We start from the raw sequence: 25,887 nt of genomic DNA, 5'->3' as shown, positions 1-25,887 counted from the left end.
ACATGCAGCCCGGCGCCCCAATAGGGCAACAACACCACCCACCACCACCCCCTGCCAGGACTCCACCCCCCCACCCCACCTGGGCCCTACCCTGCTCCTCCCCCCCTTTGGACAAAGATATTGCACATCAACTCCACGAAATCATGAACCACACAATTCGCCTGTGGTCGCAAGACCTAACATATATGTGTGGTCAGAAAAAGGAGAATCATACATTCATCTTGGAATATCCAAAGAATCCGTTTATTATAGAATAAACCCAAAACAACAATTCGGAAGAGTCATGTCAGGTCTTCTCAGGACATTCTGTAAGTCACAGCCTGCAAGACAAAAACCTAGATAAGAAGGTGTTTCATGCGTTCATCAAAGTACAGAGACAGAGAGAGAGCGAAAGAGAGAGAGAGAGATGAAGAGAGAAATAGAGGGAGTGAGAGAGAGAGAGAGAGAGAGAGAGAGGGAGAGAGAGAGAGAGGGAGAGAGGGAGAGAGACAGAGAGTGAGAGAGAGAGGGAGAGAGTGAGAGAAAGAGGGAGAGAGAGAGTGCCGACACTGCGGACAGGCCTCATTGCTCACCTGCTGCCACCGGTGTGTCTCCGACCACGTGCCGGTACACACTGCAGTCCCCCAGGTCCCTCATCTGAAACAGGTTCCAGAGACATGAATGGCAGAGTCCATACAGTAGCACACGCCATCATCGCTTGCCCGCCCCTGCGCACACAGGCTGATGCACCCAGCCCCTCCCGACGCCCAGCGGAGATTTCCCACCCCAGCGCAACCAGGCCTCACTGCTCACCTTCCGTCACCGGCGTGTCTCCAAGAGGGCCCAACACGTGCCAGTGGGAGCTCCAAGCCCGGGGCCTGTGACCATGGCACCCTTCACATCATGCAGCCCCGCACCGCGGACCACCAGGTCACACACTTGATTCTGGGTCACACACTTGATTCTGGGTCTTGATTACGCTATGGCAGAGAACATATCAGTGCACACGGCATCATCGCAGGCTGCACACCCGCTCAGCTCTTGAGGTGTCACTAACTCTGCGAACCACGAGGCGACGCCACGTGTCGGTAGGCCCGCACTGCCCGCTGGCTCAGGCCTACACTGCGGTCCAGCAGGGCTCACACTAATCCTACCAGTCAGCACCGCCAGGACGGCACATCATCACAGGCTGCACACCCGCTCAGCACTTAAGGTGCCCCTACCTCAGTGCACGGAAAGACACCGTCCCGTGGCGGTGTGCCTGTGCCTGCCGCAGTGTATCCGGTGCCATCAAGTCTGTGCACTGCAAGCCATGGACCCTTTATGATTGAGTCTCGTGGTGCGGATGCCATCATGTCACCCCCGGCACCCGGCAATGTGCTGTACCCGAGCCCTAGGCCCTCAGGCATAAATGATAACCACACGGAGACACCCAGTTACAGAGTGGAAATGGCATCCAGAACATGCACCAGGCCCTTTTTATTGGCAGGGTCACATGTCCTGTGATGGCTGTGCTGGATGGGTGTGGTGTGGGTGTAAACCAGCCATGAGGGAGTGGATGTGGCATGCTGACAACTAGACCTGTGAGCAGCAGATGCCCACAGGGTAGAACTGGGACATGTAGCGTTGTCGTCCCCCTCTGTAAGCGGAGTGGGCTGGCCTGGCGTAAGCCAGTCCAGCGTAAGGGTGTGAACAATGACCCCGGGGCTCGGGGCGTGGTTCCATTCTGGGCTGGACAAGGAAGTAACTAATGCGTGTGTCTCCGTTCTAGTGTCGGCGCCACCCGGAACGCAATCGGCAATGTGTCGCCCTGTGACCCAAGTCCCACAACATGAGCAACATGGACGTAAGGGGGAATCATTGACCCTACACTCATCCATACCTCCACACTTGCAAGATCATAGACATGACACATCGGCGGGACAATGAATGTTTAATACACATTCAGTGGAGTGTTGTAGATGGAGCAGTACAGGGCCATGCAAACCCCACCTTGCATTGTTGGTCCATGGAGGGCAAGCCAGAGTCCTTCAGGAAATTACAAGTACATCAGAAGAGGAGGAGTTCAGTCCGCAGTCTGATAGCTGTGTCATTGGTGACCAAACAGAATATGGCAGTCCATGTCGAGGCCCAAGGTGAGTGTCGCAGAGTGCATCAGGGGACAGTGGAAGGTGATGATGCAGAGGGCAGAACCAAGCAAAAACAGGCCATATGGCGGAGATGCATGCTACTGCGTCCTTCTGATCATGGAGGCAGATTCATCCGCATCTTCCTCCTCTGCTGTTGCATGTGCCTCACATGTGGGTGGTGGTGTTCTGTCTCCTGCACTGTGTGGCAGTGACACCTCATGGGCCAGAGGTAAAATGTCAATTGCACTGTGTGGCACTGACACATCAGGGGTCGGAGATGAGGATTGAGTGGTAGAAGCAGAATGCATCAGCGCCAGGCCTTGTGGCAGCAATGCCATGAGGATGGTCTTTAGGGCATTGCGGGACCTAGCTACCTCTCGCTGGTGTTCAGCCGTGGCAGCAGCTTTTTCCACCCGCATCCGCTCCATGTTCACCATGAGACTCCGCATGAGTCCCAACTCCCGGGCGAGCTCGCTGGAGCCACTCTGACTGGACAGTCGTTCTTGTCTCAGAATCTGGACTCGGGCGATGTCAGCCATGGTCCGTTGGAGAGCATGAAGCAGACTGTGGGTGTCTGTTAGGGACTGTAAGTGGTCCCTGATGGGACTTGGACACCCATGTATGGTGTCTAGTTTGTCTGCCATGCGGTCGAACCCCACCTGCACCTGTTCAGCCAACTTCTCCTGGCACCCCAACACACTGCGTTGGAAGGCCATGTGTTCGTCGTTGGGGTCCTGGGAGCCAGACGTGGTAGTGGGTGCTGTCTGCTGTGTGTTCTGTGCAGGGGGTGGGTTCTGTTTGTAGCAGCTGGGCTGTCCTGCTCCTGGAGGAGGGGTGCGGAGGCTCTCCACGAGCTGTTGGAGGGCGTCGGAGTCGAAGGTGTTGTTGTGTCCAAATAATTATTCCAAGGGCCACACTTACCACTGGCCCGCAATGTTAAATAAAATAAGGAGCAGTTGGCAACGTGGAAGGTTCAAACGTTTATTAGCCACGACAGAACTCTATATAGAGGAGCCTCGTCGATCCTCACCCATCAGGTGCGCCGAGGAAGACTGCTGGCTCCTTGACAGTAACACACTTTTATACATTATCAGTACAGCATACAAAACCTTATATGTGGAAAAGTACCAGTTAGTCTTGGCGCTCCTAATGAGCTCATGCCTATATCTAGTTTCGGTTACACATACAAAGGGTTACTATCTTTACAGAGAAGGTCGAAAGGGTGACTCCCTTCTCGTCCCAGGTCTAGAGGAATTTGCTTGATACTCCCTTTTAGCAGATGTGACCTTGCTTCTCAGCAACTCAGCCTGTCTCCTAATAAATGTATGAAAAGGGGGAGCAGATGGTGTGCGGAAGAGACCATGTGATTCCCAAGCGAAAGAGCCGCAATCCAAGATGGATGCGGTTCGGTTCTCGGCCCTTTTTGTCGTGCTAAACATAACGGGGATTTCGAACCTTTGAATACACCATAACTAATCATACTATCATTAGATATACTGCGCTAATCATACCATAGTGACTTGAATACCTCAGAACGGCCCTTTTAGCGCAGCATAGCTAATAACGGGGTCAGTCTTCAAAAATACCCTCATCGATCTGCATTAAGTCATGCATCTCCTTCTGAGCCCGCTGGGTATCTATCCTGGTTTGGACGGGCTTGGGCCTAGGGATGGATCGGCGAACCTGAGTAGCGCAATATGCACAGCAAGCAGGCCCGCACTGTAGACAAAGGCAGCAGGTGAAAATGAACCCTACTACTCCCAAAAGAATCATGAATAACTTCCATCCCCAGGTGGTCACCAAATCCCAAAACCACCCGGACAAGGACCAAGTACCAGTCTCGGTGTGAATTTCAGAAGCTAGCCGATGCAGTTTCTGGATGGCTAAATGGGCAGAAGGGGCGGAGTCAGGTATATATACACAACAGGAACTGCCGATGACTCTACAAGCTCCTCCGCGATCAGCCAGGATAACATCTAAAACAAGACGATTTTGAAAGGTCACAAGCCGGGTCGCCTGGAGCTCCACCGTGATATTAGTTAATATTCCTGCAGTAGTATTAACCACCCCCTCCACCACTCTAGATAGCCTCCTAATTTCTTTACTAGTGAGGATGGGTCCCCATATGGGCAACACCCCTTTTATGATATCAACGAAGTGTTGGGCTGGAGTGTCAGTCTGGTCAGTGGCATCATTACTGGCGGCTTCAGCTCTCAGACTCCGCCGATTTAAGGAATGGGACTTATGATAATCAGAAGGGGCTATGTAAACCGGTGGGTAAAGGAAAGATAAGTAACACCTACCTGCCCATCCTCTGGGTAGCCAAGTGTATGCGTTTTCACCGCACACAAAATAAACATTGGGAGGGGTGAGTGTTGGGGGACTGCTGAACGTCTGCAGTCTATAAGTGTAATTACATCTACTATAACCTACAAATAAATGTCCAGTACCCTGCACGCAGAAGGAGGAGGATGTATTCAGCACCGGGACCGGAATGATTTTCTCATCTGAGACATTTCGCTCCTGGAAATATTTGAAATACTCAGTAAAGTTAAAAGTCATGAAATCCAATACTTCATCCCTCAACCAGGTATCATTTTCATGATCAGTGTACACGTTCATGCAGGCGGTAGGATCAAGGGTACCATCCGTTCCCTCAGCATTAGGAGTAAAACCTTGGTGTTTCTCTATATAGGCTAGAATCAAGGCATAATCCTTCTCTGAGAATCGACGTTCATCTATAGTGTAGTGTTCGTACAGCATGGATAACATTTTGAACCAGGCTTCGCAACTACCTAAATAAGATAAGGGCATTGATATAAACAAATCTTGCTTATGCATCACTGACGGGAGGAGACCACAGACCCAACAATCAGTAACATTTGTGGAACTATGTGTCTGGTGCAGCATCTCAATGAAGGCATTATGTACATATGTCTGTCGGTGCCTTTCCTTATGAGGGGCAAAGGTCTGGAAATGATGTTCCTTAGGAGCAGGGGTAGACACTATCAAGGTGTGTACAGGATGGCGGAACTCTAGATATATAAACAAACCTAAGCATAGTACAAATGATACAATCAATATAGAAATGAAAACAATTTTAACACGCAAACTCCATGAGGAGAACATTGGCAAATGCGGGGGAATGGTACGGGGTACTATGGGACGCCCTTCTTCAGGGACAAAACGAGCAAAAGGGTACATTTTCTCACTAAAAGTCCAATATAATCTCGGGAAAAGGGGTCTACAAGCAGTCCGACCTGCCGGAGGGTGCTTCTTTCCTGTGTCCGTATAGAGCCTCACAGGCAGACTCCTATTGTTCAGAGAAACCAAAAAGGTAAAAAGATATAAACTTCTCGCGTTGGGGTCACACTTGACGCAACCCGTGTCGAAAAGGAACTCCACCTGGGCCCCACCAACTGATCAATGTCTCTATCTTCGTTCTGAACAGAGCTTTACTTAAAGTTCCATGCTCTCAACGAGTTCAGTCCAGTGTTCCAACAATCCTCAGGTCTTTGCTGGGGCCTCCAACTTCACTCGCCGAGGCTAGACCTGGGATTCTCTATTTCCGGGGCCGCAGGTGATATCGATCCCGACCAGGGGTTTCAGGATTAACAAACAAAGTGGGCACAGTGGGGTCAGACGAGGAGCTGGGCTACCGACCAGATGCTTCGCTTTGGGCAATTGGGTGGCCACAAAGAGGGGTTTCCAAGCTCACTGCACTCTCCCCTCGCCCGTCAACCTCTCTGCGGGTGTCCAGGGAAAATGACTCTTCAGTGCTGGGTTCGCCCTGAGTTGGCAAGCCTTCCTCCTGGTCAAGCTGCTCCCTTGGCAATGGGAGGGGAACTCGCTTAAGATGGGAGATATGGATCCAGTGCTGCTTCCCCTCGACTTTCACCGCCGTTCGCGTAGCCAGGAGCACTTGGTACGGCCGGGACCAGCATGGATCCAAACTCGACTTTCGTTGGTAGTTTCGGACCAAGACCCACTGTCCAGGTTCTACGCTGTGTCCAGGACCCTCCGGCAGGGGCTGCAGTACGGCAGATATCTGTTGATGAATGGAATGAAGATCTTTAGTCAAAGCATACAAATAGTCAGTCAACATAGGATGGTCAATGTCCCTGAAAGATTTGGGCCGGGGTACTCCCCACACGTTGGCAGGTCTGCCAAAAATTACTTCATAAGGGGAGATACCGCTCCGTGAATGGGGAGTAGTTCTCACGGACAACAGGGCCAGGGGCAGGAGATCAGGCCATTTTAATCCTGTCGTGTCCTGAAGTTTAGCCAGTTTCAACTTCAGAATCCCATTATATTTCTCAACCAGGCCCGCTGACTGAGGATGTCGGGCTGCGTGAAACTTCTGCTGGATGGACAGACCCTTGCATACATACTTAACTAAGTTAGCATTAAAATGTGTCCCGTTGTCACTCCAAATCACCCGTGGCAACCCATATCGAGGAAAAAACTCCTTTACCAGAGCTTTCGCAGTTGCCAGGGCAGTATTTTCCTTTGTGGGATACGCCTCCACCCATTTACTAAAAGTACAAATCACCACCAGCACGTATTTCAGATTGTTAACTCGCTCTAGCTGTATGTAATCCATTTGGAGTACTTCAAAGGGCAGAGTGGGTGGCGCAAAACTACCCGCCAGGACGGGAATACTAACCCCAGGATTATGCTGGAGACAAATTATGCAATGCTGGACCAAGTTCCTAGCTGTCTTATGGATATTAACATTATACCAGACAGGATCCAATGTTGCACAGATACCCTGAACTCCCACATGCGAAGGTCCGTGTGCCATGGTTACTACCGCATTTACAAATGCGTTTGGCAGCAACCATCTACACCTTTCTGACAAGTCAGTCCAACATCCATTCACATCAAGCCTCCCCACCTGTTCTTGCCAGTATGTCAGCTCTTCCGGGGTCACTTCCTTTTGTAGCTCTTTCACACTATCTATGGTGTTGTTAAAAACCCCTGCTTCTATCATTCTTGTTACTACAAACATGGAAGTGGTGTCAGACTGGGCCGTTTCCTTGGCGATTCGATCCGCAAAGAAATTTCCCCTCCCCACATCATCAATTATAACCTTGTGTGCACTGCATTTGACTATGGCCAAGGTCTTGGGCAATGTTAATGCGGCTAGTAATCGTTCAACTAATGGTCCATTCTTTATTTTCTCGCCATGGGATGTCAAGAATCCTCTTTCCGCCCATAACCTCCCGAAGCTATGTGCTACACCGAACGCGTACTGGCTGTCGGTGTAGACATTTAGCCTTAAGCCTTTCCCCAACTCGCAGGTCCTGAATAATGCAACCAATTCGGCCGCCTGGGCCGACCGGTATGGTATCTTTGCTGCCTCAACAACCGTTTGCAGGGTAGTGATCGCATAAGCCACAGCTGTCGTACCATCCGGCAATCTGAAACATGACCCATCAACGTACAATTCTCCTTGGGCATCAGATAGTGGGGTGTCAGTTAGATCTATCCGGCCCTTGGTTTCTTCTTCAGTTCGAAAGATACAATCATGTATGTCTTGTCCACCGTCTCCCAAAGGGAGGGGTAACAACGTGGCAGGGTTCAAATTAACACATCTTTTGATCGTTATATGAGGTGCAAACAGGGTCAATTCGTACCCTGTAAGACGCGCACTAGTTAAGTGCTGCGTCTGTGTCCTGTTTAATAATACGTCCACAGCATGAGGCACCATTACTGTCAGATCCGTATTTAGGACTAGCCCTTCCGATTGTCTGATTGCTATAGCCACTGCCGCTGCAGCCCTCAGACAACTGGGAAGTGCTCTGGCGACATTGTCCAAAACCGCCGAGAAATATGCACAAGGCCTTTGCTTACCACCAAAGTCCTGTGTCAACACTGAAAGAGAACAACCGTCCACCTCATGCACGTAGAGCACAAAAGGCTTCCGGTAGTCAGGGGTGCCAAGCACAGGAGCAGAGCAAAGAGCAGTTTTCAGAGCGGAAAAGGCAGACTGGCATTCATCAGTCCAAGGTAAAGGTTCATGCACATCCTTCGTAGTTAGATACAGGAAAGGTTTAGTCAAGAGAGAATAGTTAGCAATCCATTGGCGACAGTAGGAGGTTATACCAAGCAAAGCGCGGACATCACGTTGCGTGCGAGGAACAGGCTTGTTAGTTATGGTTGCGATGCGCTCAGAAGTCAACCGTCTTCCCTCCTTCGACAGGAGATGACCGAGATAGGTCACCTCCGGTCGACAATATTGAAATTTAGAGAGCGACACCTTGTTACCGTGAGTAGCCAAATGCTGTAGCAGGGCAACCGTGGCATCGCGGCAACCATGTTCTGTATCAGAGGCCACAAGGAGGTCGTCGACATACTGCAATAGGACATTACCTGGCGGCAATTGTAAAGAATCCAATACTCTCTTTAAAGCTTGGCTGTAGATACTAGGACTTTCGGTATACCCCTGGGGGGCGCGACAGAACCTAAAGCTGCGGCCCCCCAATGAGAAACCAAACAAATGTCTACTATCTGGATGAATGGGAATACTAAAGAAAGCATTCTTCAAATCAATCACCGAGAAAAAGGTCGCAGTGGGAGGAATCATGGTCAAAATGGAATTAATATCTGGTACCACAGGATATTGGGGCACCACAATCTTGTTAATCTCTCGCAAATCAATCACAAATCGATAGGTATCAGCATAATCAGGGGACTGGGGTACGGGGGCTCGTTTAAGAATCGGAAGAATAGGGCTGTTGCAGATATTGGAAGTCGTTTCCTCCACCACCCCTGTTCTAATCAAATCAGAAATAATGGCCAGTAAAGCGCGTTCTCCCTCGGGGGCTATTTTGTACTGTGGGATCCTCGGCAATTTGGCATTCTGTTTCAAAGTGATGGACACCGGGGGAATTTGTAGGAACCCTACATCAGTGTCCCCCAGGGCCCAAAGATCCCTCGGGAGTTTTGCAAGCTCAGGGGGTAGGGAGTCCGTTTTTGAAAAACATTGAATGGAGGGGATAGAGGTATTCCTAATGGTCAGGTAAACTCCATCGGGGAGCAAAAGATGCGGGCATGCAGTCTTTTTAATATATCCATACCCAGGAGATTTTCCCCACACTGGGAGGTGAGGAGGAAAGGCGATTCTATCGTTACCGGTCCCAGAGTAAGGGAAAGTGGCTTAGAAATGGGGCTCACCACCGGAGTTCCAGAGAACCCCACGGACACATTAGTCTGGCCAGACAGAGCGGCCCCCGGGACCAGGGCACGTGAAACAGAACTGTTCATAGCCCCTGTGTCAACCAAAAACTTACCGGATGCATCCAGTAATTGTGCATGGACATAAGGTCCAGCTTGATCTATCGGGATTGACACATGCCCCTTACTCTGCCCTTGGCTGTCCTATGCTTGAGAATATCCGGAGCCTTCGTCCGTCACACGTCCTTCATGGTAGTACTGTTTACCTTGGCTTTGGTCGAAATAATTCTGACTATTCTCACCTCGGGCAGACTGTTCTTGTCTCGTGTATCCACCTCGGTGCCCACTCATTCTTCCCCGTACACGACCCCTTGAAGCATTATTCTGCTCATACAACAACGGGCACTGGGCTCTCCAATGCCCCTCCTCCTTACAGAAAGCACATTGATTTATGCCTAGATCCGTTCGCCCAGCCGTTTGCGTGGGTCCCGCCCCTCTTGGAACGAAATTCTGCATCCCTCTTCCTCTTCCTCTACCCCTCTCTACTTGCTGCAGTAACACTCGTGTTTTCAAATCTTTCGACTTCTTTTCTGTCTTATCCTTGCTCTCATTTTCCCGATGCTCATAATACTGGGCCATGCTTAATATTGTGGAAGGCGTGGTGGTCGTCCAGGTACTCTCAGCTGCCTGTAACCGGGCCGATACCTCAGGTAGCAGATTTGTTACGAATCTATTAACAAATAAACGCACACCCCCCTCCGTGGCCAGGTCCTGTCCGCTGAAATCAATGAATACTCCCTCAAACCTCGTGAAAAAATCGGATACACTCTCATCCTTCTTTTGCTTACAAGCCGTCAGTTTATCCCAATCTACTTTCCTGGGTGGGATCAATGAATGCATATAGGTTATTATTTTTTCAGGCAAGGTCAGTATCTCAGGTCGGGGCTTGTTCCCCGGTTTACGATCTCTATCCCAGTTTCTCAGTTGGTCCCATGTCCCACCAAATTCCGTAACATGGTCCTGGTCATGTACCTGGCGCCAAATGTCCACCAGTACTAATAAGGCAAAGAATAATTCAATATCCGCCAACGTCATTACTGCTGACGAGGCGGCCTCGGTCAGTTCCTTGTAATATGCAGTGGGGTTTTTTCTAGGATCTGGCAACTGGCTTTTTAGGGATAATACCTCACTCCGCTTCCAGGGGGTATAGACCCATTGTTCCTGGAACCGGGCGTCTATTCTCGGGCGGGTAACGGCACCCTGGGCATCCACCACCTCAGTAACTTCCGGATGGAAGATAGGGTGCACTTCTCGCATAGGGAACTGGGAGAATCCGGCGGGAATGGCAGACTGCAAACGAGTTCTATAAGAAACCAAAGTCTGCACCTTCCCATACACTTCTTCCGGCGTCAATTGAGATTTGTGAATCAGATCAAGGATATCATACAATATAGCCGGAGCTCTCCCTCCCTGGTGTACCTGTTCCCATACAGAAATAAGACGGTTGGCCATATGTTCCAGGGCATGCTGTTGCATCACCGGTTCGTAGTCTCTCATGGTACTCCAAATATCAGAAAGAGTATAAATAGGATGCCGCATCCACTGGGACGCTTGTGTGGCAATAGTTTCCCTTTCTTCCGTCCCCAAGGCAGAACGAGTGAACAACCTCCTACCCTCCGTTAGACTGGCCGGATGTATTGGAGTAGTCACAGCTGTTACCGGCGTTGTACTGGCGGAGGAGGAGGGCAGAACAGAAGGGGAAGACATTGACCCCGGCAACAGCTGAGGGGTCCCGGCTGCAGCTGCCGTCAATAAATTAGGCAGCATGGCCATAACTTCAGACACAGATGTCGGCAACCGGGAGAGGTTCGGCAGGGAGGGAGGGGTAGGAGTGGCCGGGGGAGCCGAAGCCGAGGCCCCCAGAGACATATTTGGGACCGGGGCCGAGGCCCCTGACACCTCCGGATATATCCTCTGCGGTACATAAGGGGGCGGTGGCCTGGTGTCCAATAAATCCTCTATTTCATCTTCCGCATTCGGGCGGGTCACATAGCTCTTATCAACCTTCAATCTAAATTCGCGATTCATGCAATCCAATCCCTTTTCTACTCTGTCTCGGTCATAGGCCATAGCTTTCTGAGTAATATTCTGTCCTGCCTTGGCTCTAGCTACTTTCTCTTCCCTTATTCGCCGTTGTTTGGCCTCCTTCTGCCATGCAATTAGAGCATCGAACATGGCCTGCCTACTTCGCCTAGAAAACAGTTGTTCCTGTAGGAACGCAATTTTCTTCTCATCAAACGAACCCGTCTTGGGCCATCGTAACTCCTCATTTCCCTTAGTATACCTATGCCACAGAGTGCAGAACAATAAGGGAGAGATCCCATGTTTGACATACATAAAATGGCTAGGACTGCCCTCCGGTGGGGCGGGTTGGCTCTCAGCTAATCTGGAGTCACTTGTTCGGCAGCAGCAGCCAAAACAATTTAGTTTACTAAAACAGGACATTTTGGTTAGTTTTCAGACATGTACACACAAACAACAATCAACACGAATCATACACAATATACGATCGGTATCAGAGAACCAAGCCCGTCGACTCTGGTTCACAGTTCAGACACCAAACTGCACGCGGGATTCCGGCCACCCTTCTGGCTCACCACTAAGACCAGCCCCAACGAGGACTAGCCCCGTCAGGAGTATGCCTTGTGGCTACCCAGTCTAGGTCGCAGGTTCTTCCACGTGCAATCCGTCTATATTCCTCCGGCACGTTGTTTTAGTCAAATCAATCAAAAGGTACGTACTTCAAATCAAACCACTGTAATGCTAAACCGATCAAGCAAGGCACCACTCTCCGGTGCGCGCCTTCAAATCAATGCACCGCTGTCCAGCGCGAGCTTCAAACAAATGCAGCCAGTGTTCAAATCAAAAATGCATCGTTCTCAACGAATGCTCTCAAATCAATCAAATAGCACACCGTCTCCAACGCGTGCTTCAACAAAATAATGCACCGTTTACAACGCGTGCGTCAAATCAAATCAATCTATACTCACCGGGTGCACCCAGATACGAATGTTCATTCTCCGCTGCCAACTTCTCCCGACCAAATCAGTCCATTTTCTGGGTCAAGCCCGTAGGACCCCGGTGAAGGGTGACTAGCTGCAGGGGACGTACCGAAAAGTCGCGCAGGGTGGGAGAAATCCTCAGGCTCCTCTCCTGCCAACCGGTCAGGACGCCCCCCTTTTCCACCACCCGAATACGGGGGGGGGGGAAGACCCTGTCACGGGGTCCCTTCGTGGTCGCCAACTGTTGTGTCCAAATAATTATTCCAAGGCCCACACTTACCACTGGTCCGCAATGTTAAATAAAATAAGGAGCAGTTGGCAACGTGGAAGGTTCAATCGTTTATTAGCCACGACAGAACTCTATATAGAGGAGCCTCGTCGATCCTCACCCATCAGGTGCGCCGAGGAAGACTGCTGGCTCCTTGACAGTAACACACTTTTATACATTATCAGTACAGCATACAAAACCTTATATGTAGAAAAGTACCAGTTAGTCCTGGCGCTCCTAATGAGCTCATGCCTATATCTAGTTTCGGTTACACATACAAAGGGTTACTATCTTTACAGAGAAGGTCGAAAGGGTGACTCCCTTCTCGTCCCAGGTCTAGAGGAATTTGCTTGATACTCCCTTTTAGCAGATGTGACCTTGCTTCTCAGCAACTCAGCCTGTCTCCTAATAAATGTATGAAAAGGGGGAGCAGATGGTGTGCGGAAGAGACCATGTGATTCCCAAGCGAAAGAGCCGCAATCCAAGATGGAGGCGGTTCGGTTCTCGGCCCTTTTTGTCGTGCTAAACATAACGGGGATTTCGAACCTTTGAATACACCATAACTAATCATACTATCATTAGATATACTGCGCTAATCATACCATAGTGACTTGAATACCTCAGTGTGGTGGTCCTCTTCGTCATCGGAGAAGAGAGATTCGGGCTGCTCTGCAGGAGGTGTTGGATTTCCCCCTGCAATGTGAAGGTGAGATGCAGTTTAACATTGTGTTGACATGTGTGTTGACGCATTGTACATGTTTACATTCAGACTGCATGACAGTGTACATTGTGAGTGTTTGGGGGATGCTGCCTATTTGATGCGGGACAGTGGACATTTCGACAACATCTTGGATGTGTGTTTGTACTTGCACATCATCATCTCACATTTCCCTGCTATGCCAAAAGTGAATGGCCAGTTTCTGCACACAAGTGGCACCAGTTGTGTCCTTTGTTCTGTTGTGGACGTGTTGCGGTTTTTACCACATTGTTGTCAATGTTGCTGTGCTCTGCATGTTATGTGTGTGTTCTGCATTTTGGGAAAGTCGCCCCTGCAGCTCTGATTTGGATGCCCCTTATCCCTTTAATGCGGTGTGCCTTTGACTTCTGTGCTTATACAGTGCTGGGATGTTGCGGACTTGGGTACATTGGGCTCTTGGTGGGAGTTGGGGGTCTGGGGCATGATTTGTCCGCAGATGTGCTATGCTTAATTGTGCATGTGTGCCGTTGTGCCCATCCCCCCCGTCTCCCCAGTCCCTGGCCGTTACTCACCCTGTTGCTGTTGTGTCCGGTCATGTTGAGCAGTGTCCGGTCCCCCAACTCCTGCCACCGTCTCCCCACTGATGACTGTGGACACCATTTCCTCCATCTCGTCCAGCTCCTCCTGTGGCACTGGGCTCCCACCTCCAGTCTGCATTGCTGCCTTCCGGTTGTTTGCGAGTTTCTGCTTGGTTTTGCGCTTGACATCATTCCAGCGCCTCTTGACCTCTTCCATTGTTCTCTTCGGCACTCCGACTTCACCTTGTCTACGATGGTCTGCCATATTCCATTTTTAGTTGCCAGTGACACAGTGGAGGTGAAGAACAGTAGTTGATGGTGTTCTATCACCTCGGTTATCAGGATCCTGTTTTCATGAGGACTGAACATTTTCTTCCTACTCTTCTTGTCCTTGCCCTTCCCTGACCCCAGGGTCCCAGGCTGGTCATGCGGGGGGCTTGTGGGGTTCTGGTTGTCCTCTGCACTTGCTCCAGTTGACTCCATTGTGCTTTGCTGTTGTTTGGATTTTGTATGTATTTTTTTTTTCAACTTTTATAGTGCATTTTCCTGCATGACGCGTGGGGATTGCAGGCCTGTGGCTGTTTTTTGCTGTTTTTTGTATCGCGATCGTATCGTGTTGGTGTTTCGCATTTTTGCGGCATCACGTTGATTTTAACGCTTTCATTTGACGCGTTATTGACAGGGTGTTCTCTAAAGTAAGCCAGTGTAATGTCTATAATATGACAGGGTGTTCTCTAAAGTATGCCAGTGTAATGTCTATAATATGACAGGGTGTTTTCTAATGTATGCTTGTGTGATATCTATAATATAACAGGGTGTTCCCTGTAATAGACCAGTGTAATGTATATAATATGACACGGTGTTCTCTAATGTATGCTTGTGTAATGTCTATAATAGAACAGGGTGTTCCCTGTAATATAACAGTGTAATGTCTAAAATATGACAGGGTGTTCTCTAAAGTATGGCAGTGTAATGTCTATAATATGATAGGGTGTTCTCTTAAGTAAGCCAGTGTAATGTCTATAATATGATAGGGTGTTCTCTAAAGTATGCCAGTGTAATGGCTATAATATGACAGGGTGTTCTCTAAAGTATGCCAGTGTAATGTCTATAATATGACAGGGTGTTCTCTAAAGTATGCTTGTGTAATGTCTATAATATGGCAGAGTGTTCCCTATAATAGACCAGTATAATGTCTATTATATAGATATAGGGTGTTCCCTATAATAGACCAGTGTAATGTCTATAATTTGACACGGTGTTCTCTAATGTATGCTTGTGTAATGTCTATAATATAACAGGGTGTTCCCTGCAATAGAACAGTGTAATGTCTATAATATGATAGGGTGTTCTCTTAAGTAAGCCAGTGTAATGTCTATAATATGATAGGGTGTTCTCTAAAGTATGCCAGTGTAATGTCTATAATATGAAAGGGTGTTCTCTAAAGTATGCTAGTGTAATGTCTAGAATATGACAGGGTGTTCTCTAAAGTATGCTTGTGTAATGTCTAGAATATGACAGGGTGTTCCCTATAATAGAACAGTGTAATGTCTAAAATATGATAGGGTGTTCTCTTAAGTAAGCCAGTGTAATGTCTATAATATGATAGGGTGTTCTCTAAAGTATGCCAGTGTAATGGCTATAATATGACAGGGTGTTCTCTAAAGTATGCCAGTGTAATGTCTATAATATGACAGGGTGTTCTCTAAAGTATGCTTGTGTAATGTCTATAATATGGCAGAGTGTTCCCTATAATAGACCAGTATAATGTCTATTATATAGATATAGGGTGTTCCCTATAATAGACCAGTGTAATGTCTATAATTTGACACGGTGTTCTCTAATGTATGCTTGTGTAATGTCTATAATATAACAGGGTGTTCCCTGCAATAGAACAGTGTAATGTCTATAATATGATAGGGTGTTCTCTTAAGTAAGCCAGTGTAATGTCTATAATATGATAGGGTGTTCTCTAAAGTATGCCAGTGTAATGTCTATAATATGAAAGGGTGTTCTCTAAAGTATGCTAGTGTAATGTCTAGAATATGACAGGGTGTTCTCTAAAGTATGCTTGTGTAATGTCTAGAATATGACAGGGTGTTCCCTATAATAGAACAGTGTAATGTCTAAAATATGACAGGGTGTTCTCTAAAGTATGCGTGTGTACTGTCTATAATATGACAGGGTGTTCTCTAAAGTATGTTTCTGTAATGTCTACAATATGACAGGGTGTTCTCTATATAAGAGACCAGTGTAATGTCTATAATATGACAGGGTGTTCTCTAAAGTATGCTTGTGTAATGTCTATAATAGGACAGGGTGTTCTTTATAATAGACCAGTGTAATGTCTATAATATGACAGGGTGGTCTCTATAATGAACCCATGTAATGTCTATAATATGACAGGGTGATCTCTATAATAGACCAGTGTAATGTCTATAATATGACAGGGCGATCTCTATAATAGACCAGTGTAATGTCTATAGTATGACAGGGTATAATCTATAATAGACCAATGTAATGTTTATAGTATGACAGGTTGTTCTCTATAATAGACCAATGTAATGTCTATAATATGGAAGAGTGTTCTCTAAAGTATGCCAGTGTAATATCTATAATATGAGAGGGTGTTCTCTAAAATATGCCAGTGTAACGTCTATAATATGACAGGGTGTTCTCTATATAAGAGACCAGTGTAATGTCTAAAATATGACAGGGTGTTCTCTAAAGTGTGCCAGTGTAATGTCTATAATATGATAGGGTGTTCTCTAAAGTAAGCCAGTGTAATGTCTATAGTATGACAGGGTATCATCTATAATAGACCAACGTAATGTTTATAGTATGACAGGTTGTTCTCTATAATAGACCAATGTAATGTCTATAATATGGAAGAGTGTTCTCTAAAGTATGCCAGTGTAATATCTAGAATATGACAGGGTGTTCTCTAAAGTATGCCAGTGTAATATCTAGAATATGACAGGGTGTTCTCTAAAGTATGCTAGTGTAACGTCTATAATATGACAGGGTGATCGCTATAATAGACCAGTGTAATGTCTATAACATAACAGGGTGATCTCTATAATAGACCAGTGTAATGGCTATAATATGCTAGGGTGCTCTCTATAATAGACTAATGCAATGTCTACAATATGCCAGATTGTTGTATAATATATATGTATAATATACCACTGTAATATGCATATTATGCTAGGGAGCGTTCTATAATATGCCAGGATAGTCTCTATAGTATGCCAGTGTGGTCTCTATAATTTGGCAGGTTGCTGTCTACAATATAGGAGGCTGCTGCCTATAGTATTCATGGGCGTTCTCTATAATATACCAGTGTAAAATCTATAATATGCCAGTGCACTCTCTATAGTATGCCAGGGTTGTCTCTATAATTTGGCAGGGTGCTGTCTACACTATACCAGGATACTGTCTATGGTATGCCAGGGTTGTCTCTATAATATGGCAGGGTGCTGTCTACACTATACCAGGATATTGTCTATGGTATGCCAGGGTGGTGTCTATAATATAGGAGTTTACTGCCTATATAATGCTAGGGAGCTCTCTATGATATGCCAGTGTAATATGTATATTATTCTAGGGAGCTTCCTATGAAATGCCTAGGTGTTGCACTACACGTGTGCTGCCAGATAAATCACAGCTGGCTCCTCGTGCCAAGGCTGATGCTCCATGCCAGCTACTAATATGATGGACAGGGCTGCCCACGTCATAGGCCCCTAGTCCACGGAATTGGGAGAGGCGAGCCAGTCAGTTAATGGACCCCTTTCCCCTCAAAATGGAGGGAGATTATCAATGAGAAAAGATACAAACCAGAACATTTGGCATTTTGTAAAAATATTATAGTAACACCAAAAAGAGCAGATAGATAGAGCTGTGATAGTCAGCTTCTGTCAATCGCTCCCATGAATGGGCACTAGGTATTTACCCCCCTAGCCCCGCCCCCAATGTTGGGTAGATGAAGTTATTCTGACACACACTGTTTACCTCATACCACTCATCCTTCATACACTCACCCGCTACCACCAACCTAGGGCTGACGGCAGTCTCGCAAACCCCACAACCCCGCGCGGAGAACCGGCATATAGGGGGTTAATCGTCCCTGAGACGTCAGAGACGGTCGGGTGGGGGTTGGGGGTCTTTGTGGTGCATTTTATACGGATCGCAGCAGCTGCACTAGAGCTGCCTATAAGAAAGAGAGTGTGATGAGGGAGAGGGAGGAAAGAGGAAGAGGGGCGTAGAGAGAGCGCGCGAAAGAGGGGGACAGAGGAGGGGGAGACAGACAGAGGAAGGAGAGAGACAGGGTGCGAGGTGGAAAGGGCGGGAGTGAGAGGCGGAAGAAAGAGAAGCGCGTACGGAGCACTTCAATGGCTCAGTGATAAGAGACAGAGAGGGAGGAGGTGGGACGGGGGAACGAGCGAGGGGAAAGGGAGGGAGCGCTAAAGAGAGGGCGGGGGGAGGAGGGAGAACGACAGACAGAGAGAAAGAGTGCGAGAGTGCCACTCAGTGGGGCATCGCACCGGCGCGTATCCTCAGACGCTCTCCACACGTCTTGCCGAACAATGATTCTATAGGAGCGGCGACGCAAGGCTCCCCTATAGAACCGGCCAAGCAGAAGGCATCTCTAGGGGACCCGCTGCAGAGCCATTCCCACAGGACCGGCCGCAGAGCGTTCCTATAGGACCCTATAGCTCCTGCAGAAGGGGCTGCAGGGCAATTCTTCACAGGACCTGTCGAAAGCCATTTCCATAGGACCTCCCAAACAGGACCCTCTCGCACCTGCAGAAGTAGGCTCTCTACGACCTGCGAAGGGTCATCTCTCTGCGACCTGCTGAAGATATAACCTCTATGTGACCCGCCTGAGAACGTCTCCATAGGACAGAAGCCTGATCTATATGAATGTATGAAGAAACACTCCATAGGAGGTGCTGGTCCGGAGCATTGGGTGGACACCGCCTCCATAAGACCTGCCAATGAATGACACGATCAGATCTGTGGACCAAGCACTCTGTGAGACCTACCGATGAGTGATTCCCTATAGGGCCTGCCAAGGAATTAGTCTATAGTATCCTCTGGAGGAAAAAGCATGATTGGCAAAATCAAAGAATGATATTCCATAGGATATGAGAAAGAGCAACTCCCTACTGGAGGATCCAAAGATCTACCCTATAGGAAATAGCGAAGAACACGTCTAGAGAGGACCTGCCTATGAGAGCCTCCAAAGGAACTGCCACCGATCGACTCTCTGCAGGATCTGCTCAAGTACAACCCCTTGTACAGACTGACTGACACCGACTCCCTATAGCACTGGTAGAACTACGGCTTTGTGTCTACTAGCTGAAGAACAGCTGAGTGTAGGACTGCTGAGGATAGATTGCCTATAGGACCGGCCAAAAAACAACTCGCTCTGCAGACATCGCCAGCCACAGGCTGCCACCGCCGGATGACAACCGTGAGTACTGGGGCACGGGGAATATGAGTACTGGGCTGGGGAGGGTGATTATGAGTAAAATAGTCAGGCAATATGTACTGGACCACACCAGAATGTGGTCTGTGAGTACGGAGATGGACCGGGCAGTGAGAATACTTTGAGTTTGACCTTGGGAATCCATGAGTACTAGGAGGAACTATGAGGGAGATTGGGAATCAGGCTGATCGGGTGGGGAAGGAGGGGAGACCATGAGAACTAGGTCGGATCTGGGAAGAAGGTGACTACTGGGCTTGGTGTGGGATTTGGACTCACGTATTGGGTTATACCACAGCTTAGGCGGCGTTGAAAGTGGAATAATCGGCACACGCCTGGTGAGTGACAGTGACTACTGGGCCAGGCTTTGTGAGGTCTCTCTGACTGGCCGGACTTTGGTTGCAAATGGCAGAAGAACACTGACCCTTGAGTGGAGGCTGTGACCTGGTGGTGAAACGTAGGGCAAGACCATGATCACTGGGAGAGACCCGGAGTGGAGACCACCTAAAGAAGTAGACCGTGTGTACAGGGTTAAATCTCTGTAGGAGCAATGAGTACTATACTGTTGCGGAGCGAGACTATGAGTAATCTACTGGGCCATACATCGCAGAAGTCCATGAATACTAGGCCAGCGTGAGGAGCGATCATATGTCGTGGTCCTGGCCTAGGGCGAGATCTTGACTCCTTCGCCAGATCCAGCCGGAGAATGTAAGTAGTGAACCCGATCTAGGGGGAGCCTAAGTATTGAGTCAGAGCAGAGGTGAAACCATAAGTACAGGATTAGACCTAGGGGACCCTCAGCTACATGGACAGATCTAGGGAAGATCGTCAATATCTGACCAGACCTTTCAGAGGATACTGGGAGTAGAGAGCCAAGGGTACTGGGCTGGCCCCGGGGTGAGCGCATGAGTAGTGGGCCCAACCTATGGGTATGGACAGGAAGAAGTAGGTCTTACATGGGAGAGATCATCCGTACTTAGGTCTGTATAATACCCTCTGGGTCAAGCCTTGTGGCACCCGATGTAATAGGGTAGGGGATTAGCTGACAGAATGTTGCAAGCCAAGGAAGATGCACGTACGCAAAGGGCGGCATGAACAGTGCATCAGTCACATGCAGGAGGTGTACCTGCCCCATCCATTGATAAAGGGATGTTCCCTGCACACATCACATGGCATTGAGTTGTTCGAGCTCAGATCAGATGATGGTGGACTGTTCTGTAGACACTGAGATGACCTCCACTCCCGAGATCAAATGATGTAAGGATGTTAGGTTTTTCCTTCTCAGATGAGCTATTGTTGGGGTGCTCCTGCGCATACGATGTAGTGCTGCACTGCTTCTTCTTGGATTGGGCGATGCTGGGGTGCTCCTGCATTGACCAGACATATATTCTATGCTCATTGGCAGGCTTGATAATGTTGGATGCTCTTTCACAGACCAGGCAATGGTAGGGTCTTTTATTCTAGGTCGGGGGATATTGGGGTGTTCCTTTACAGTTCATATAATGTTTGTTTGGTATGGACCAGATCTGACAATTTTTGGTGCTTCTTCATAGATCCCATGATTCGGGTGGTTCCATCCAGATCACTGGAGTTTGGGCAGATCCTTCCTTGAATAGACAATGTTGTGGTGCTCTTTCCAGGCCACTTGACGTGTTGCTCTTTCACATCTCAGACAATGCCGGCCCGCTCCTTTCGCGTCTAAATGATGTTTGAGGTACTCATGCCAGCTTTATCCATCCACTGCCCATTTTTCTTCACATTTCATGGCCACCCATCAGTGTGGGCATTAGCATCTCCTGGTAATATTTACTTTATTTTCCTCCCCTCAGCCACAACATGACACATCTCAGCACATGTGCCCATCTGTATCACAGCCCTGGCAGCCGGTGTTTAGAATATTAGTGCCCAGCCATGGTGCATTTAAGTCCCAGTGCCTCTTCCTCCAAAACCTGGACCAGAGCTTGGACTCGCCCATAGTTTAGCCCATTACCCTCCCATAGGGCCCCTCTGAAGCCATTGGTAGCACGTCCCTAGTGGAGGGACGCCGGTGCTCTGCATGTCTGGGGAGTCTGTGGCCACCAGAGGGGATCCCAAGAGTTTATGTGAAGGGGGAGGGGGGGCATCCATACTTACATCTGAAACCACTGCCCCATCATACTGTGCCCATCAACGCTGGTGCTCATCTGTATTGTACCTACAGAAAGCGTTACCATGTCTTTCAGTGTATCTATGAAGCAGGTGCCCATTAATAGCGTGAATCTAATTGCATGTCCAAGAATCCCTTACATGTCCATAGCTCGTTACTGGGGTATGTTCACATCTATTGCATGTTCTTGGAAATGATACCCACACATTGTGCTTTCCTGTAGCGCGTGTCCTTTCACAGTGCACCTCTTGGCTGGTTCCCATCAGTTGTCCATCCCTGGAACCGACTGTCACCCACAGTATCCTTCAGTGAATCTCTGTAACTAGTGCCAACCCCCAGCCCGTTCCTGGAGTGTATGCTTACACATAGTGTGTCTAGAGCCACTGTGCATTTAGAGTATGTGCCTGGACCTTTCTGCCCACTCGTAACACATCCATGCAGCCAGTGTCCACCCACACTGCACTTCTGTCGTGTCCGCCCATAGTTTCCTGGTGCTGCATCTGCCCACGGGGGTGGGAGGGGTATATTGATCCGGTGTGCATGAATAAATGCACTGTTCCTGGAATGTGCCAATCATACTGTGTCCCTGGATACGGTACCCACACATATAGCTGAAGCATCTCCCTGGATCTTGAACCTACCCAGAGCAAGTCTTTTGAAATGATGCCCCCCTGGCACGCCCATGAAGCAGGTGCCCACACATGCGTTGTCTCAAGAATCTACACCACTTCACACCTTCTCTGTGAACCAGGTGCCCATCTGCAAAGGCTCGCTAGAGTCGTTGTCTACTTAGATCATGTCCATGAATGTGTCACCTCTCCACAGCTTCGTACCGGCTGGCACCAGTGCCAACACTTACTATATCCTTGAAGGCAAAGGGTGGATATAGTGAATTCCTGAAGCTAACACCTAACCCCCAGGCTGTCTGTGCAGGTTCATACCACATTGTTGGAGCCGATGTTCATACACACAGTGCATTCCTCAAGCCATATGCTGAGATGTTGTGCAAATACCTGCGTCGGTGCCCACTTTCTATCATGCCCGTGAAGCTGGTGGGGTGGCCCTGGTGCTAGTTCTACCCATAACATGCTGGTATCAATCTGTAGAAGCGGCCTGTAGCTCCTGCCTGTTCATAACACATCTCTGTGTGCACCACCGTAGTATCAAAGGTCGAATATTGGCATATCCTCAGTGTTGTCCACCATCTTATCGTTGAGGTAAGTGGAAATGGAGTTAGAATATCTGTATTTGACAATGCATGCCTATCTTGACAATATGTTGGCAGTCGATATTCTTAAGTCAATGTGTGTGTAGATCGAAACTCTTGACCTTGATTTAATGACATACAACCTGGGGCCATGTCTGTCTTTAGCCCATGTCTGAGGCTGGTGCTCACTTTAAGCTCCTCCACAGATCTGGCGCCAATCCACTAAACATCCCTGGAGGTAGTCTATGATCATAACATAGTCACTAGCTCCAGCAGAAACCCAATGACAGAGCGCTTGCCTCATTGCTCACCCATAGTGTATACCGACAGCTGATGCACATCGGGTGCATCTCCATGCATAGAAAGGATTCCCACCCAGGGCCATTCTCTTGAAGAGCCGCCTATATAAGGTCATCCGCGTGGCCATGTGTGGCATGCCCTAGAGGTCAATGCCCAGTATGTACTGCATATCTCGAGCCAGCGCTCCATCTCAAAGCTGCTGTACAGTCCTTCCTCGCCCTGGAGCTGGTGCTTCCATGCAGCTCAAGCCTATGACTCAGGAGTAACATGGCCCTGGTGCCGGTGTCTGCCCATAACGTGTTTGGACACCTATCCATTTCATATACCTTGACACAGCATGTGTATGGAACTGGTGGTCAAAGCACATCCCTGTATATGTTGCACATTCTTAGTACATCCATGGAGGGAATGCCAATGCATAGTGCACCCCTGTATCCCATCTAGTGCCCAACCCTGGATCCAGTGCCTACCGTAAGCTCATCCCTGTGACCATTGCCAAGTAAACACTGTCATTGCCCATGATAGAAAGTTCTTGGAGCTGGTGTCCACCCATAGTGCATCCCTAGAGCTTGGTGCTCAGCACATTCCTAGAGACACTGCTGATGTACACGTCACCAGCGCAAGGGCATTCCTGGAGTCAGCTGTCACAGAGCATCCCTAGATCCTCTGTCCTAGAGACATTAGCTGGCGCGCAACGAACACTGCATCCCTGGGGTCGAGCTGTGAACTGTGTCAAGGTACCGACTCCGCTGAAGAGTGCGCCTATGAAACTGTTACTATAGCTGGCTGCTCATCCATGCGTACAGCGCACCATCGAAGCTGTGTGCTACGCGCATGACTGGAGACGGCCCCCATTCATTTCATGTCTCTGATTCTGATATTCAACTACAGCATGTCATTCAATAATAATCATGGCCTGGGTGTATTGGCCATCAATACAGTGTCCATGAAACGTGTGTCCATCAATCCACCATGCATGAAGCCTATGTGCAGCTATTGTATCTGGGCGCTGCGCGTGCCCTTGGAGCTGGAGCTCTTTCATAGTATCCCCATCAATGGGCTCGACTGCAGATGTTACAAATACAAAGCTCTTCAATGGAACCTGCTGCCCAGGCACTGACCGGGTGCCCACTCCTAGCATGTCTTTTGCACACTCTGAGCATGTTGCTGTTGCCAGTCTGCAATCTTAGTGTATAAATGGAGTTGATATCCATTAATAGCACCTTCATGGAGTGGTCCTGAATGTGCTCCTGAAGCAGGGGGCACAACACGGTGCTGTATTTTGGGTAAATAACGGTTGCTGGTGGCATGTTCACGATTTACAAGGGCGACTGCTGGTGATATCTTCTTAATGTGAATTGTGTGGCAATGGTATCTACTTGATGAATACAATTTTCAGGTGATGGCATCCATTTCAGAAGAAAGGACTGTTGATGGCGGTCCCTTTATGAAGAACAGTGATTAATTAGCCTTCTCTTTATGAAAATAGGTTGATGGTAGTGGTATCAAATTGATGAAGATAAGCTGAAGGTAGTGGTATTCCAATGAAGTTGGCTTGATGTTGGATATACCCTCTTGATGAAGAAGGATTATTGGTAGTGGTGCATTCTTGTTTTGTTTTGGGAAAATCTTTTTATTGTAATCAAGAGAAAGCATATGCTCATAGTACAATAGGTGCAGCAGTGAAAGCATTTCTTATCATCAACGGGAATAATACAGACAACAATGGAGTCGTTGGTGTGGTCAACACAGTCAATTAAGCACAACCTTGATGCATCTGACAGTAGCAAACTACCAATATAGATCTGGACAGTTACACCAAATGTACCCGTTCCCCTACGAATTCTCGTTTATTCGCAACAATAGGCGCACCAATTGCCCCACACCTTGTCCCATTTTTTAGGGCAGCCTCTACTCTGATATAGCACTCATTCTGCCTTCTAACACTAGTCCAGGTTGGACTTCCACTCCTAGAAGACCCTGCACCCCAGGCATGTGCTATGTTGCGCTTGGCCACAATTGCAGCAGTTGTCAGCCAGATCCTCTGATTTCTTGGTCACACCTGTTCCCCTGAAACATTTAAAACGAGCAGTTTGGCATTCAAGGAAACAACCTGTCCCAAGATATTGGTCATAGTCTGTAAGACCCTCGTCTAGAAGAACTGTATTGATGGGCATGCCTATAGGATATGAAAGAAAGTACCTTCTTGCCCACATTCTCTCAAACAGAGCTGCGTGTCCCCCCTACCCATTTTGTGAAGAAGAACCCTGGAATAATATGCCCTATGGAGTATCTTTAGATGGATCACCCTAAACCATACCCGTATTGTTACCTGTCAGGGGCTTTGAATGGCTTCCGTCCAGGCATCATCGTCAAGGGTCCTCACGTCCCTATCCCAGACCTCTCTCAGGGTAGTAAACAGATCGGGGGGATTGTTCATAGTCTTCCTGTATGTCATGGAGACAGCCTTGCATTCCAATGATGCTAAACGAAGGCGATCCTCCAGCGGAGCTACCTCCGGCACTAGGTCATCCCCTAAGACATGGTGGCGAAGGGTATGTCCCAGTTGTAGATGTCTATAGTATTTTGTCTCCACAATCTCATAGTTCTGTCGCAAGGTGTCAAATGTCACCATCGCATGCCCTCTTCATACATCACCCAGATGGGGAATGCCTATATAAAACTCTGTTAAATAAAAATATAAAATAAATAAATACAAATCCATTTTGCATGTCCATTAAGGGCCCCAACTTCATGCAAAAGGTCACTATTCCACAATGGGATCAGGGCTGTCAGTTTCCCCCTCAACCCAAATATCTCAACGCCTCTCTCCATAAGCGGACAACTGCCTGGG

At 48.3% G+C, this 25,887-nt stretch overlaps 1 protein-coding gene across 2 annotated transcripts in view; it reads left to right on the top strand.

The window, feature by feature from the left end:
* Nucleotides 1–18,181: 18,181 nt before the first annotated feature.
* The window catches only part of LOC146857737 (CYFIP-related Rac1 interactor A-like), a 176,382-nt gene continuing 168,676 nt past the window's right edge, over nucleotides 18,182–25,887 (top strand). The window contains exon 1 of one of the 2 annotated variants that reach the window (XM_085648346.1): nucleotides 18,182–19,368. The gene's annotated coding sequence lies outside the window, so the exon portion shown is untranslated. The remainder of the gene's footprint in view (nucleotides 19,369–25,887) is intronic. The other variant, XM_085648349.1, reaches the window with a different exon arrangement.

Source organism: Triturus cristatus, chromosome 3_2 (assembly GCF_964204655.1).
Source record: "Triturus cristatus chromosome 3_2, aTriCri1.1, whole genome shotgun sequence".
Lineage (NCBI taxonomy): Eukaryota > Metazoa > Chordata > Amphibia > Caudata > Salamandridae > Triturus > Triturus cristatus.
Note: the sequence above shows the minus strand (reverse complement) of the source record. Positions and strands in the feature narration are given on the sequence as shown.